A 17722-nucleotide genomic window follows, 5' to 3' on the forward strand; every position below is an offset into this window, starting at 1 on the left:
ACCTTCAGAGATCATAAGATAGTGTCAGATCCCCTGGGACCAGAGTCATTACAGACCATTGTGAGCCACTGTGTTGGTGCCAAGACTTCTGCAAGAGTAACAAGAACTCTTAATCACTGAGCCAACTCAGGAGCCCCTAACTCTTCATTTTAAAATGGTAAACTTAATGCTGTAAAATTTTTAAACTGTATAAATTATACTATATATACTACATAAAGTATAAATTATAACATAATATAAATATAATGTTCATAAATTATAAACTTCAATTTAAACAACTTGAGATCACAGCAATTCCTTTGTCCAGAAGCAGTATTCAAGGTCACTGCTGTATACTGGACCTTGAGAGATGCCAGGAGCTCACAGGGACTTTCCCAATAGAAAGAAAGTTAGTATTTGGGCTAGTGATATGGTTCATCAGGTAAGAGCACTGGATGCTCTTCCAAAGGTCCTGAGTTCAAATCCCAGCAACCACATGCTGGCTCACAACCACTGGTAATGAGATCTGATGCCCTCTTCTGCCACATCTGAATACAGCTACAGTATACTTATGTATAATAGTAAATAAATCTTTAAAGGAAGGAAGAAAGAAAGAAAGGAAGAAAGAAGGAAAGAAAGAAAAAAAGAAAAAAAGAAAGTTAGTACTCTGCCCCCACAGAGACACCTTCATGCCACAAGTTAGAAACTACCTGGTAACAGACAACCCGTCTTAGAAATACAAAAAGCAAAGCAAAGGAGGGAGAAGGGTATGCCAGGTGGGGACAGTCAGGCGCTGGACCACACAACCCTAAGAGGTAGACCCACTAAGAATGGGTGCTGGGTATCTGTTTAGGGCTAACCATGCACTCACTGGGTCACTGGGAGCTCTCCATTCTCAGGGTGCTGAGGTCCCAAGGAGGTAGGATAGATGAGGTCTATGGGAGGCCAGTGTGTCACCTATGCAAGCCCTTCAGCAGATCCTAGCAGTCACCTTCAAGTCTGTAAGCTACTTCTTTGTTATGGAGACATACCAATTTTCCAAGATGGTGTTGCTGTTGCCTCCCCTGCTCCACAGGGTTGTGTTTGGTTGAAGGCAGCCTTCTCTGAATTCACTCTGGTGTTCCCTGAGTGAGCTTACTAAGTGTCTCCTGATACCTGGAATGTTCTCCCCACCCATGCTCATTCCTTTATTGGCTCCCAGGAATCCAAGGCCAAAGTTTGTTTTCTAGGTTGTCTTTATTGACTCCCGGTTTGGAGCAGAAGGGTGGGAGGACTTTAGTTTTCTGTGTCTTAGCTTTCCTGTTATAAAGTGGGGAGATTGCATAATGTCAGGAATGCCATGACCTCTAGAAAAATGTTTTCTTGGAAATGGGCAATATGACCTTCTAATGCTGTTCCATCAACTCCTGGTGCCCACAGCCGATCATTCACTTAAGCAGTGGTTCTCAGCCTTCCTAACGCTGCAACCCTTTAATACAGTTCCTCATGTTGTTGTGACTCCCAACCATAAAATTGTTTTTGTTGCTACTTCATAACTGCAGTTTTGCTACTGTTATTAATCGTAATGTAAATATCTGATATGCAGGCTACAGGTCATGACCCCCAGGTTGAGAAGCAGTGTCCTCAAGGACAGCTTTGTTCTCAGCTTGGAAAACATGAGCCCAGCCCCTTAGTCCCATGTTCCTGCCAAAAGCCTGAACCTACAGGAGGCACTGGTCCCTAAGGAGCAAGTTAAACACCAAAAAGAATCACTACGCTGCAAGACTGAACACAACAAATGTATTAAATCAAAACATGGGGCATGGTACCAACAAACTACCAGCCACAGAACTGGCGAGTCGGTTTCTCAAGACTGTTCTAGAAAAAGAAAAGAACCACGCACTACTTCTGCCCTACTTTCTCACTACAGAAAAGGCTTTTGTAAGGAGTGGCACGGATGGAGCTGTAAGATGACTCAGTGGGGAAGGGTGTTTCACCAAGCCTTACAACCTGAACTCAGTCCCAGGAACCTACATGGTTGAAAGAACAGACTTCTGCAAGCTGTCCTCTGACCTCCATATGCACACTGTGGCATGTGAGCCCCCCTCCCAAATAAGTAAATAAATAAATGAGGAAAGAATTGTAAATCAGTATATATTACCATCTCTTGTAATCAGCGACTATATCAATCGTGCCTTGATCTGGTGGAAAGGATGGAGGGTTGAATGATTTTTGTAGCACTAAGGATTAAACCTACCCCCCCCCACACACACACATGATGGATAAGCACTCTACCACTAAAGCTGTTTTTTTTTTTTTTTAAACTTTTAAATTTTGAGACAGGAACTCACTTAGATGCCCAAGATAAACTTGAACTCACTATAGAGCCCTGGCAGGTCATGAACTTGTGATCCTCCTGCCTCAGCCTCCTCAGTAGCTGGGATTATCAACCTGTGATGGTTAGGCCTAGATTGGTGAGGAAATTTTAAATATAAAAATCAGAATGATGGGGCTGAAGAAATGGCTCAGCAGTTAAGAGCACAGAATTGCTCCTCTAGAGGTCCTAAGCTCAATTTCCAGCAACCACATGGTGGCCCATAACCATCTATAATAGAATCTGATACCCTCTTCTGGTATGTCTGAAGACTGCTACAGTGTACTCATATAAATAAGTCTTAAAAAAAAAATCAGATGACATATTCAAACCACTGGCCAATGCTAGTACCTCAAAGGTAGGCAAGCCGGCATAAAGCAATCTGTAATGTAAACCCAGCATCACTCAGACTTTTACCATCCCAACAGTGAACCTAAACCTGATCAAGCTTCTATATCTAACTGGTGTTGCCTAATATACATGGGCAAAGGCAAATAATGAGAAAGAACCCAGCAATTCCAAGAGAACAATGACCTGGTGCTTTCAACAAAGTAAGGTCAAGGAAAATTTGCTATCGATCAAAAGAAGCTTATGTAACCTGCTAATAAGGCCAGTGCCTGGGGCTGGGGAGCTGGCTCAGTCAGTAGGAAGCCTGCTAACAAAGCCCAGGACCTGTTCAGCTCACCAGGACCTAGATAAAAGTCAGGGAAATGGGTTGTGCCTGTAATCTCTGCTTGGCAAAGGTCAACCCCATCCCTGATCCCTGTGCACAGTACTAGGGAGCTAGTTAGGAGGAAACCTAGGGCTTGTTGACTATTAATCTTAAGCAAATCAGCAAATTCCATGCTCAGTGAGAGCCCCTGTCTCAAGAAGCAATGTGAGGAATGGTTGAGGAAGACACCTGCCATCTGCTTCTAGCCACCACATGCATGTACACACATAGCCACACATACCCGAGTCCACATGTGCACATACACAGGAATACAGAAACAAAAAAAAAAAAAAAAGAAATTTGTGCAGTGACACATTCATTTAACCCCAGCATTCAACAGGCAGAGAGATTGGAAGACCAATGTGAATTTGAGGCTAGCCTGGTCTCCATTGTGAGTTCCAGGCCAGCTAGAGATAAGGAGTAAGATCCTATCTCAAAAAGCAAAATAAGAATCATGCCTGGGCCAAGCTGGGTCCTGATTGCAACAATCATGCTAACTGCCCAGATGTACTCATGAAACATCGGAGGGGATAGGTGGCTGCTCCAGTTCACGCAGGCTGGTATAGCAGAGCACCTCAAACGAGGCAACTACTGCTCACAAGCTGGAAGCTGGAAGCCCAAGATCAAAGTACAGCTCCATCCATGTCGGATGATGCCTCAGTCTCTGATTTAAAAATACCACATTCTTACTGTATCCACACACGGCACCAAGTCAGGGCCTCTTTAATAAGATTGCCAATCATATTCATGACCTAATCAATCCCAAAGGCCCCACCTGTCAATGCCACCATACTGGGTACTACCTTCTAATGTACAGAACTTTAAATTTATCTGATTACATTTGCTTTACTTATTTAGTGTGTGCATAGGGGGTGTATGGGTGTTGCAGGACCTATGTGGAGATCAGAGGACCTTCCAGGGTCTATTCTCTCCTCCCACCATGGGTCCTGTAAAACAAACTCAGGTCATCAGGCTTGACAGCAAGTGCCTCTACCCTCTTGAGTCATCTCACTGGCCTTGGAATCTTGGGGGCAGGGAGAATCATTTGTTTAATATAAGGCTGCAAGTGGTCCAGATTGGCCTCCAAGGCTCTGTGCAGCTAAGGATGACCTTGAACTTCTAATCCTCCTGCCTCTACCTACCCAGTGCTGAGAATATAGGCCACCACCACTATACTAGTTTCCAGCACTTCTGAGCGTTGAACCCAGGGCCTCAAAACAATAAGGAAGGTGAAGAGCAGCACCTAAAGCTGTCCTCTGACCGCCACACATGAACAGAGGCCTGCACATGCCTACACCCACACCCACACCCGAATGTGCACTAGGCAGTGAGGACGAAGGAGAAACAGTCATGGTAGAGAATCTGCCATGGCAAGAAATGTGAATATCACAGATCTGGATAGAAAAAAAAAAAATCTTTGCCAAATCTCTCTCTGAAGCCAAATCTCTCTCATTTATGTTGACTTTAAAAGAATGTTTTGTTGTTTTCTTTCCTTCTAAATTTGAGTTTTAGACTAGCTGTCCTGGAAAATGACTGTTTGTTCTTGAAAGGTTGTGTGTGTTCTTGCTCAGGCGGCTGCCATACAGCAGGGAGAAGCAAGTGGAAAGGAGGGAAGGGTGGGAAAACAGTCCTTGGACAGGATGGGTGAGGATCAGAGGAAGGGCAGAAGCGGGAGGCAGAGACCATGCCATCCAAAAGCCACAGAGCTTCATCCAGCTGAGACAAGAAGAGGAGGCTCTGGAGAACAGGCAATGCCAGACTCATGTACTCCAGATGGAGGGATGCAGAGGAATGGATGAAAGACAGAGCCAAGCCCCAAGTTGTAGGGAGTTGGGGGCTCTGCTCAAGGAAATGTAAATTTCAACTACCAATAGTCCTTGGAGAGGACTGTCTACTGATGGAAAACAGCCAAGGAGGTCAAATTGGGGACAGGAACTAGAAATACAGGAAGAACCCAAAAAGGGACTCTTCTTTGCCTTCCACATTCTGACGACTGACTCTCCCATAGATATATGAGCCCTTAATGTGTAAAGACCTCTAAAAACAATCCCATCTAGTGAGGGGTGAGAGGGTTCTTTTTGTCATTTTGGTTTGTGTTTTGTTGTTGTTTTGATTTTTTGACATAGGGTACTTCCCCACTTCCCTACCTCCTACCCCTTAGAGATTAAATGCAGTGTGCCACCACCACCTAGCATTGTCACCACCACCAACCAGCATAGTAAGGGGTTTATGCTTGGCAGGCTATTGTTCCTTCCTGAGGCCATTCCAATACATTACCATTAAATAATATAGCATGATCTCAGGGAAATTCCTGTTAGAATTAGGGAAGTTTCCAGAATCCCCAGCTACAATAACTCAAGAAAAAAAAGAAAACTATCCTTTCTGTACCTGCAAAGCCAATGTGGGAACAAGAATGACAACTAAGGAACAAGTTTCATGGCCTCCATGCACCAGCGCAGAGGACCACCCAGACCCTCCAAGAGGCATGGGGGCTCTAAAGAGCAAGGTGGGACCCTCAAGCCTGGAGACTCCAATATGAGAATAATACCCAGTACACAGAATTGGACTGTTAAATGCATTGTGCCTATTCTCTGTTGGTTTCTTGATACCAAATGTAAGATATTATCAGACCAGAGAGTAGTCACCAGAAAGTCAATTTTGGGGCATAGTTAATATTGTTATTATCATTGTTACTGTGGTTCACCACTAGAAAACACCAAAGCTTAACATCTGTTTTGATGTTAGTCTCAACTCAATTTGCTGAGATCCAGACTCAGACTGGGAGGTGATTATCCTGATGAATTGAAGAGTGAAGACCATTCCACTGTGGGTGACATCATTCCCTAAGTGCATTTGTTTTCTGCTGTTGTGATAAATAACCATGACCAAGGCAACGTAAGAATTTGGTTTCACTTACAGTTCCAGAGGAAGGTCCCCCTAAGGGAAGGGGAAGCAAAGCATCAGGTGGCCAGAGCTAAGAGATCGAATCTCCAACCCCAAACATGAAGCAGAGTGCCAACTAGAAGTGGAGTGAGAGCATAAATCCTCAAACCCCTTCCCTGCAGTCAGAATTCTGTTCTGTGAATATGCTTTGGGTTTAATTCCAGGTGTGAGATATGAGGCTGCTTCAGATTGTCCACAAGCAGCTATGATTTGTCTCATGCTCTGGCAGGGGTGTGATTTTGATTATGCTAGACGAAGATAGCTTATGTTTGGAATTCTGGGGACTCTTGAGAAAGTATAAAAATCCCAGCACCCCAAGGAGGCTGATGAAGCAGCTGCAGCAGCTGCTGCTCCTAGTTCCTAGTGCTTTTGTTGGACTGCTGGATTGTTGGTTAGAGGTATCCCAACCAACCAAGACAGGACTTGCCCCAAGGAACTATAACCTTGAACTGTGAGCCAGAATAAGTCCTATATTTCTTAAGTTGCTTTTGACAATTGCTTTATGACAGCAAGAGAAATAAGTACGTAGCCAAACTGGTGTATAGGGGTGAATTACAACTCTTAAATTTCTCAGTTAAATAAATTATTGCTTACTGTGTAATTTTGATTCAAAATGTACACATTCTTTCACTGATTTAAAGGAACATAAACACTTTGTTTTGTTTTGTTTTGGGGGGGTTGTTTGTTTGGTTTGGTTTGGTTTGGTTTGGTTTGATTTTTGGTTTTTTGAGACAGGGTTTTTCTGTATAGCCCTGGCTGTCCTGGACTCACTCTGTAGACCAGGCTTGCCTTGAACTCAGAAATCCACCTGCCTCTGCCTCCTGAGTGCTGGAATTAAAGGCATGTGCCACCACTGCCTGGCAACACTTTGATTTTTAAGACAACACTAGGGACTTGCCTAAATTTGATCTCCAGCCCCACATAAATCAAGAGTAGTGATACATGTCCTAGAACTTGGGAAATAAGGGCAGGGAAATAAAGAGTTCAAAGTCATCTTAGCCATGTAGCAAGTTCAAAGCCAACCTAGGAAACATAAGACCTCGCTCTGTCTCAAGACAGGTGAAGACTGCAGACTGTGGGTAAATCTTGATGCTGGAGGTTCTGGGGATGGAGGGAAGATTCCATCCCAGTTCAGTCTGCTATGGCTATTGTCATAGATCTGCAAACCCCAAGAAGAGTTAATGTTGTCATTGCTGTGATGAAACACCATGACCAAAAGCAAGCTGAGGAGAAAAGGGTTTATTGGGCTTACACGTCCATGTTGTAGTCTATCACTGAAGGAAGTCAGGACAGAAACTCAAACAGAACAGGAAACTGGAAGCAAGAGCTGATGCAGAGGCCTTAGAAGGGTGCTGCTTACTGGCTTGTTCAACCTGATTTCTTATAGCACCCAGGACCATCAGCCCAGGGGTGGCCCCAGCAACAATAAGCTGGGCCCTCCCCCATCAATCACTAATTAAGAAATTCCCTACAGGAGGCTTGCCAGCTTATGGAGGGACTTTCTTAATTGACATTCCATCTTCTCATATGACTTTAGCTTATGTTAAGTTGACATAAAACTATCCAGCACACTAGAAAAACACAAAATTTTAGAATATATATGTTTTAAATTTTGTGTGTATGTGAAAGCCAGTAGACAACAAGGGTCTTCAACTGCGCTCCACCCTATTTACTTTTTTGCTACATTTCGCTTATTTAGTATTTGTGTGAGTGTTTGTATGCATGTGTACGTGTGCATGTGCTTGTGCGTGTGTGTGTGTGTGTGTGTGTGTGTGTGTGTGTGTGTGTGCGCGCACACACACGTGCGTGCATGCATGCCATGGGGTGCAAGTGAAATTAGGTGTCTCCCTTTACCACATGGGTCCAGGCTGGCTCAGGTTCCCTTATAAGAACTGTTCAAAAGTATCATTGAGGTAATAGATGGTTATTTATTAGGTAAAATGGATACAATTTCTCTGGCCCTAGCAAAACCCTGTCTCAAGAAAAAACAAAGCAACACAATAACACAATGGCCATCCTGATGACTCAGAGGGTAAAGGCACTTGCTGCCTAATCCTACTGATGCTTGGACCCACATGGTAGAAGGACAGAATTGTGGCAAATGATCCTCTGACCTGCTAAGATGCACACACACACACACACACACACACACACACACACACACACTCCAAAACAAACAAATAAAAAAATGTAAAAAAAAAAAAAAGATTGATCCTGCCCCCAAATGCTGGCAGTGCTTATCTCTAGAACAAAGGAATTTATTTTCTTGCTTTGCTTTCTCTTCCATTTATAAATTTTCTGCCATCGGGACATACAATCTTTGATTCTGAACAGAATGCTTTTTAATCTTTTAATCAGATAAAGAAATCAATATATTTTCCTCCGAACAAAACAGAGAGCTGGACAGAATGGTGAATGCTAATGTCATTGATCAATCTCTGCCTACAATTAACAGTGGATGTTAGTTAGCTCAGGGCTCCCTCACCCAGGCTCCCCACGGGGAGACCTTCTTGTGCTGGCAGGGCAAAGGATGAGGCCAGATAACAGTATGTAGACACGCCTTTGATGTCCTCAGCCTTCACTGGGACAGCAGTACAGGGAAAACAAAAGCTTATTCTCCAGCTCTGGCCACAGCCGGACTCCAGGCTCCCCACCTTTTAATACTGCTGGGCTCTCTGTTATGACCTTTGCCCCCACGCACAAAAGCCTCATTCAGTAGCATAGCCAGCCATGTTGAAAATTCTCTCCAGATTCAGCCATTGAGAGAATTTTTGTTTCCAAACTAACTTTGTGTTTCCATGACTCAACTGGACTGAGAAAGAAGTTTTGGAATGAATTGACCAAAATAATAATAATAATAATAATAATAATAATAATAATAATAATAACCTCCAAAGTTAGCAATAATTTGGGGTTCACAAGATTTTTTTCAGGACAAGAAAATGCCAGATGCCTTTTGTATAATTGTACTTTTTTTAACATCTCCGGCAAACATACCTGTGTATTAGAACGTTTTTTAAAGTTATCAGTATCCTTAACAAATGCAAACTCACATTCCCTAGACTGCATTTAAATTCTACATATTGGCTACTCAGGTTTCTAAACCAACTTCTAAAACCTCTTTAGTGGGTGGGGAGGTCTGATAGGAGCTGATAGCTAAAGTTGGCCAGCAGTTTAGGCAAGCCAGTCCCCGAAGGAGCCCAGGCAGGTCATGCCCATACAAACCACAAGGTTAACTTCACCCTACAGGTCAGGGTGCCCCAGATCAGTCTAGGATACAGCAGGCTGCCAGACACCATCAGCACAGCCAGTCTGCGCGCCCTGACTCATATCCCCACTTAACTACCACACAGTCTTGACTCACAGTGTCCTAAAAGCTGGTTTGTATTCATGGCTATCAGGATGCCTAGAGTTACCCTAAAAACACACACACACACACACACACACACACACACACATCTACAGCAACAACTTTGTTTGTTGAGACAAGGTCTCAGGTAGCCCAGGCTGGCCTCAAATCCTTTATGGAGCCAAAGATGCCCTTGAACTGCTGATTTCCTGCCTCCACCTCTAGCATGCTGGGTTTACAGGCATACACCATACACGGTTTATGCTAGGAGTGGAGTCCAGTGCTCTACCAATTTCACTATAGCTCCAGCTCAAAAAAGATCAACTCTGACCATCTTAAAAGAAATCAGCTCAAAAGCAATTCAGCAGAGGTCAGGAAGCTTTCCCAACAAATGGTACTAGAACAACTTGGCAGGAAGTGAACCTGGACCTAAACCATAGCACCTTCAACAACAGTTGACTCCCAGAGGCCCACAGACTCAAAGAAAGTACATGATCAAAAAACAATTCTTTAAATAATAGAATTTTTTTGTGATCTAGAGTTAGTCAAAGAGTTTATTAATTTTAACATCAGTAGCATATTACACAGACACACATATAAATGCACACACAGACACATACATATATATGTATGTGTGTGTATGTGTATGTATATATGCATATATATATACATATATATATATATATACACCCACACATACAGAGTCACACAGACACACAAAGGCACACACAGACACATGTATATACAAATACACACACAGCTGATACACTAGACTTAAGAGTTCTGCTGTGCCAAAGCCCATGCTAAGAAAATGAAGAGACAAAGTACATATGGAAGGAGATGCTCACAAAGCATGTGTCCAGGGGAAAGCAAAGCCCAACAGTGCCATCAGAAAGTGGACCAAAGTTGTGAAGTGGCGCTTTACTAAAGCGGGAAGAACAGACAGCAGAGAACCTGGGAGGAAGACATTAATACAAACAAAACAAGAGGGGGCAGGAGGGATCACCTGGGGGTTCAGAGCACTTGTGGCTTATACAGAGGACCTGAGTTCAGGTCCCAGTACCCATGTACAGCAGCTCACAACCACCAATTTCAAAGGGATGCAATGCCCTCTTCTGGCCTCTGTGGACACCTTCACATATGTGGCATACACACATAAGCAAAACAGACACCACCACATATCTGGCGGAATGGCTAAGTGGGAAGTAGTAATATCAAAGACTGACAAAGACGCAGAGAACCTAGAACCTTGTGCCCTAGCTACGAGGATATAAAGGAACACAGTCACTCTGGCAAACTGCTTCACAACTTCTCATAAAATTAACCATGCAGGCACTGAAAGATGGCTCAGAGGGTTAGAGCACTGGCTGCTCTCCCAGAGACTAAAGTTTGAGTCCCAGTACCCACATAGTGACTCACAACCATTTGTAACTCCGTTCCAGAGGATCTGATGTCCTCCTCTGGCCTCTGCAGGCACCTGACATGAATGGTAGACAGACATACTCGCAGACCAGAATACACACACACACACACACACACACACACACGTTAAAATTTTTAATTAAAAAAAAAAACATGGAACTAGCATCAAACCTAGCAATGATTACCTTAAGTATTGTCCTAGTCGGAGTTACTATTGCTAAAATAAAACACCATGACCAAAAGGAAGTTGGGGAGGAAAGGGTTTATTTGGCTTATACTTCCACTGAAGGAATTCAGGGCAGGAACTCAAACAGGACAGGCTTCTGGAGTCAGGAGCTGATGCAGAGGCCATGGGGGGATGCTGCTTACTGACTTGCTCCCCCATGGTTTGCTCAGTCGACATTGTTACTGTGGAACCCAGGACCACCAGCCCAAAGGAGGCCCCATCTACAGTGAGCTGGGCCCTCCCCCATCAATCACTGATTAATAAAAAGCCCTACAGGCTTCCCTCAGGCCATGTGGTGGGAACTACCTGATCTGAATGAAAAGTCAGGAACTTCTGGGAGGGAGAATCAGAGCCCACCCCCGTCGGGGCGGAGCCGTCTTCAGGAGAAATTTGGCGGGGAGACTTGCACCTGAGCAATCACAAGCAACACTCTCGCCTAAGAGAGACATTTGGAAGGTCTGTCCTCGTTTTAGGATTGGTCCTCTTGGGACAGGACCACAAGCGAGTAATCCAGGCTAAATGAGGTTCTGATCTGGTAATCAGTGTAGGTAGAGGCACTAGAGGGGCGGGGAGAGAGGCGGGGCTGGGAGAGCGGCGTGGCCATGGAGAGGGGCAGGGCGTGGCCATGGAGAGGGGCAGGGCGGGGCCAGGGAGAGGGGCGGAGAGAGGGCAGATAAAGGTGTCCATCACCAAGCTTGGCAACCATAGTTCAGTCCCCTAGTAAAATAAAAAATTTTGAGACAAGATCTTATGCCTTAGGCAAGATTGACCTCCAACTTGCTGCAATCCTCCTGCCTCTGCCTGGAGAATACTAAGACAGGCATGCTCCACCAAGCATAGTGACATATATTTTGAAACAGCATTTATTCCATGCTTACTCTATGCGATTTATAACCAAGTAGAGAATGAGACAGAGGATTGGGGTGCTTCTTCAAGCTGTCTTGGTGGACAGATCTATGCAATCAGCATCTCTGGAGCACCCCCTCCCAACCCACTCCCTGCCAGAGGTGCCCTCAGCAACGGCCTACACTCTCTAACTTGGCTTCCCCTCACCCCTGTGGTGTGTCTGCTCAAACCGATCCCCATCCTACAGAGATAAAGATGTGTTCCTAGCTACCACTGCCCACTTGGTGAGAGGCCACTAAGCTCTGGAGAGTCCAGGTGCATCTGGAGTCACATTCTCATTGTAGTTGCCTTCCCAGGACAGGGGTGTGAATCAGTAGGGCTGGACAGTGGCAGTCTCCCATAGCAAACCACTTTTTTAAATGATGTATTTATTTCTATTTTATTTCTACTGCCTGTGTGTGTGAGGATGTCGAATTCCCTGGAGCTGGTGGTGCAGACAGTTTCAAGCCAACATGTGGTTGCTGGGAACTGAACTGGGGTCCTCTGGAAGAGCAGCCGGTGCTCTTGACCGCTGATCCATCTCCCCATCCTTGAAAACCATTTTTACCCAACCAAATTTCCATTTCTTTTGCCTCTCTTATACTGACTTCATGAAATACTTTCTTGAGAGCCAACCTGTTACCCCTGCCTTCACAAAGAACCCTCCTAAGACACTTCAGAGAGCCCAGTTCAGGGTGGATTCTATCCTCTTCAGTCAGAATAAGCCTTTGTCTCAACCAGTCAGTTATCTAGAGACTCCCAATACAGTAACAGAGGGTCACACAGACGTGTGAGGCTGGGGCTTGGAAGAGGCACCTAGTTACTGCTAATGGGTTCTGGGTTCCTTTAAGGGTAATAATAAAAATGTTCTGGAACCAGAGAGTGGGAAAGCTGCACATCTCTGAATGCATTTTCCTTTTAAATTGAATTATGTACATTAAGTTATGAGATGTAAAATATGATTTAAAAAAGAAAGAAATTTTTTAAAGTATTTACTGTAGAGCCAGCAATATGGTTCAGTGGGTAAAGGCACATGCTGCCAAGTCTGATAACCAGTACCCACATGGTGGGAGGAGAGAACCAATTCCTACAAGTCGTATTCTGAGCTCCACACATGGGCCGTATCAAGTGTGTGCATGGAAGTAAATAAGTGAGAAATAAAATATCCAGGGCATACAAAAAGGAGCTGAATAATATAGCCTGATGTATAAATGTCTTGGTACTACTGTTGGTCTTGGGGTGACGAGTAGCTTTTTCTCCTTGAAAATTCCTTTATTGAGATACTATTTATCCCTAGCAAGCCACCAAAGCCTGCTCACCTATAAAATACAAATAGCAATCCCAACTTTGCTGGGTGGTAAGGCCAATGGTGAGTCACCAAAGCAGCTTTCATTCAGCTGATGCTCAAGAAGAGGCGATTCATCAGTTTTAAGTCCGAAGGCCACACAGTGAAAACGGCCATGTAATGAGTAAATGAACTACTGCCACGGAACAATGATCTTCTAATGACTTTCTCCTGTCATTCTATACTTCCTCTCAAGGTCCATGATATTACTAAACACACATGAGATGCTTTCAAGTCTGGAGAGATGGCTCAGAAGAACACTCTCTTAAAGGACCTGGATTTATTTCCCAGAATCCACATAAGGCAGCTCACCTGTGACTCCAGCTCAGGAATCTACCATCTTCTTATCACTTCCATGGACACAAATCCCCATGCATGATACTAAACTGGGTGATATTTTTGGCTCATGTATAGGCAGAACCTCACAGGTAAACCCTTAATTCCTAATTGTTGCCCCCAGTGTTCAGAAATTCCAAGAAGAATAGACACCCAAATGTTTACTGAGCACCTACTACAGGCCAGCCATTGAATAGGGTGTTACCACAGTGAGCAAGAGAGACTTGATCATCCAGCTGTTCTCAACCTTTGGGTCACAACTCCTTAGGAGGCTGAATGACCTTTTCACAGGGGTGGCCAAAGACCATTGGAAATATCAGATATTTACACTGCCATTCATAACAGTAGCAAAGTTACAGTTATGAAGGGGCGATGAAATAATGTTATGGTTGGGGGACACCACACCATGAGGAACTGTATTAAAGGGACGCAGCATTAGAAAGGTTGAGGACCAGTGTGTTAGAGGAAGGCAGATGCCAAACAAACACCATTGCAGATAGAGGCGTCACTGCAGTGTGGCTTATACTTTTGAGTGAAATTGGCTGCATTGAGTCCAGTCCTGTATCTCACAGATTGCTTCCCCAAGTCAATCAAGAATGTATCAGTTCCTGAATGATACATTCACCACCCTGTCATTCCAGGTCCATAGTACTGTATGCATTTACCTTATAGTGTACCATGCATGAAAGGGAGGAAAACACACACTATTCAGGAGGGTCTGGGGATCGAACCCAGGTCCTCATCCTTGCAAGGCATGCACTCTACCAATGGAGCTACCTTCCTAGCCCTGGTTTCATTCTTTCAAGCTCATAGCTACCTTGGCTACAGTCATGGTTCTTAAACTGGATTGCTCATCAGGGACACCTTAGGTCACATTAAACCACAGAGTTTCGGGGTAGGGTCTAGGTGGGGAAACCCAAAAACCCACATTTTGTAATACTGGTCCAAGCTCTACAGTTCATGAGACATCATGGTAACTTAAAAAGGTAAAGTTTACAAAAGGTTGGTAACAAAGTTAAAGTCAGAAGGAGGCTTGTAGGCGACCTAGGTCAACTTCCTTAAGGGACAGATAGGAACAAGTGTCTCGAGAGAAGAACCAGGTCCCTCAAGGTCAAAGGAAACAGTAAAGCAAGTTTCCTGACTCTAGGACCTGGGCCATTCTGTTACACAGCCTCATGACCAATCTGCCTCTGTCTGTTCATCAGGACCTGGGCCATTCTGTTACACAGCCTCATGACCAATCTGCCTCTGTCTGTTCATCAGGGCACACTGATCTAGCTTTGACCAGCTTTGTAATTTTCCATAATGAAGAGTCATGAGAATCAACTGTATCAAGATCTGCACTGAGGAGCAGAGATATGGCCCAGAAGTTAGGAGGGGGATGCTCTTGAAGAATTCCTGAGCTCTGTTCCCAGCATCCAGGCCAAACAGCCTACAACAGCCAGTTAATTCCAGATCCATGGAATACAATGAGCTCTCCTGGCCTCCAAGGGTAACTGCACTTACAGTCACAGACACAAAAGCATACTTCCTACATTTTTTAATTTAAGTTTTAAAAAATTTTATACTGTATGTTTCCAAGAAAGCTGTTTTCCCATATAAACACTGAAATATTGTACACACAAAGACAAAAGAAAACAACAAAAACATTGTACACACATCTATGTCAGTCCAAACTCTAGTAGATGAAATTAGAGCACAAATTTCTGTGCCTAAAAACCCCTAATTAGGGCTGGTGAGATGGCTCAATGGTTAAGAGCACCGACTGCTCTTCTGAAGGTCCTGAGTTCAAATCCCAGCAACCACATGGTGGCTCACAACCATCTGTAATGAGATCTGACAGCCTCTTCTGGGGTGTCTGAAGACAGCTACAGTGTACTTACATATAATAAATAAATAAATCTTTTTTAAAAAATCTTAATTAGACAACATAAATAAAATGCAAATTGTATCCCACATGTCCTAGGGATGGATAAATGATGATTGTGTCCTAGGAATGGATAAGTGACCTAAAAGTTGGTTTAAAAAACAAGATTATTTCCACAAAGACCAAGAGCTGAAACTAGACTTCATCTATTTGACCTCTTCTCCCATAAATCACATATCTTTTGCCATTTCCTAATTTGAGACACATTTATTGTTATCAGTCAGGGGTGTTTCCTCATTGTAGAGAAAATGGCAGAAGTACACATAGAAAAGGTTTAAAATTTTTTCTATAGAAATGGTTAAATTATAATTTGTCTATACAACAAAATATATAATCATTATTTAAAACAATTGTATAAAAATAAGTTAGGCAATACTCATAATCATTATATAAAGAATTCAGATACAAAATGACATAAATTGACTATCTTATAACTTGACCTTCTGGGAGTAGTGGCATATGCCTTTAATTCCAGCACTCTAGGGGCAGAGGCAATCAGATCACTGAAAGCTTAAGGCCAGCCTGGTCTACATCAGAGTTCCAAGGTAGTCAAGGATACACAGTGAATCCCTGTTTCAAAAAAAAATTTTTTTTGACCAACTTTTTGGTACAACCAGAAATTCATTTTTATGCCAAGAAAACAAGTTCAAGTAATTAAATATGAACCATAATTCTAATTTCTGGTTTGCTTTTTTATTTCTTTTGCATATTTGGAGAGGGCAGGTTTGAGACATGGTTTATCTGTGCAACCTTAAACGTCCTGGAACTCACTCTATAGACCAGGCTGGCCTCAAACTCAGAGATTTATCTCTGCCTCCAGAGTGCTGAGATTAAAGATAATGCACCACCAGGCCCAGCCCCCTGCATGGTTAAAGTTTTGGTCATAAATGCGTATTATTTCTGCCATATTTTTGGTATAATTAGCTTTAAAGCACTACAGTTTAGCACTGTATCTAGAAACAGAGCCCAAAGCCAAAATTACCCATTAAGCAATGTACAACTGACAGGATTAATTGCCTGGGTCTTTCTGGCAGAATTATACGTCCACAGACCCTCTGGAAGAGCTTGCACATTCCCAACTCCATCAAGCCCACAAAAGCTCTAAAGGCATCCTTGCCACATCTGCTTCTCGAAGCTGGAAGGGAGAACGTGAGGCTTCTCTATGCAAGCTTCCTTCTGCAGATGTGGGACATCAATAAGTAGCCTTGTTGTCAACCCCTGGTCCAGGTGGTTTGGATTATCACATCTGGGCAGGGCAGGGGACAGGGGGCTTACTCTCACCTTTGTCACACTCTCCTTTCTTCCCCTTTGGGTTTTTGGGATGTATTGTTGGCTCTGCTTGGAGGTTGCCTGAGAATCTGTAAGTAAACTGAAGCCCCAAATTGGATACAATAAAAGGAACCGTCTAACTTCAAGTGAAACGGTAGGATACAAGGTTATGGCTATGGCGGCTGAGTGAGTGGTTTCCTGAACGAAGGAGCAATCAATACTGTATTAAGCACAGAAAGCTTAGCTGGGCTAGAAGATTACAACATCTGGTTAAAATTATTAAACAAGAGTACAGCTACAAAGCCACACGAGGGATAATTTCAAATTGCCTACCAGTCAAAGACCGCAACTGCTGTTCCCATGTTTAAAATATTTTAAGCCACAAACCGCTTTAGCCACCTTCAATAACAAGAAGGGCCAACTAAGGTGGGATGCCAGTTTCAAACCAAAATGACTTCTAACTCTGTGAAGAATAAATACTCTTATCAGAATGAGGAGGAACAGAAATCCTCAAGCAAATGTTACAAGGTAACCAACTGTCACAGATCCTATTGTAAACTCTAAATGAGCCAGAGTTGGAACAGGGAAGAGACAAATAGCCCCTCACACATGAAGGTGTTTCACACTTAAATCGACTTTGCTTGTTGGCAAGCATCAAAACTGGAGCTTCACAGAGCCACGGAAAGCTGCCCTGCCGAGACTGAAGAAACTAAGACAACAGAGATGGACTCTAAATTAAAACTCCCAGAAACATCAGCCCACCAAGCAATGCAAACCTGCGTACATCTGTTTGAGACTAAGTTCAGAATGCTCTTGTGTGACACCTACTGTTAAAGGCAAAAGATTGTCCTTGATGGGAATAAACGGGTGTTTATTTGGCTAAATTTACACATTTGTTGTTTTAAAGGTCTAATAAAACAGCATTTCAAGCCCCGGGCAACACTTGACTCTAATAAAAGTTGATTCAAGAGAAACT

General features: G+C 43.5%; 1 protein-coding gene across 9 annotated transcripts in view; it reads right to left on the reverse strand.

Moving 5' to 3' along the window:
* Window positions 1-17722, reverse strand: part of Greb1 (growth regulating estrogen receptor binding 1) — a 137634-nt gene that overhangs the window by 107849 nt on the left and 12063 nt on the right. The gene's annotated exons all lie outside the window — the stretch shown is intronic.

Source organism: Mastomys coucha, unplaced genomic scaffold, assembly GCF_008632895.1.
Source record: "Mastomys coucha isolate ucsf_1 unplaced genomic scaffold, UCSF_Mcou_1 pScaffold6, whole genome shotgun sequence".
NCBI lineage: Eukaryota > Metazoa > Chordata > Mammalia > Rodentia > Muridae > Mastomys > Mastomys coucha.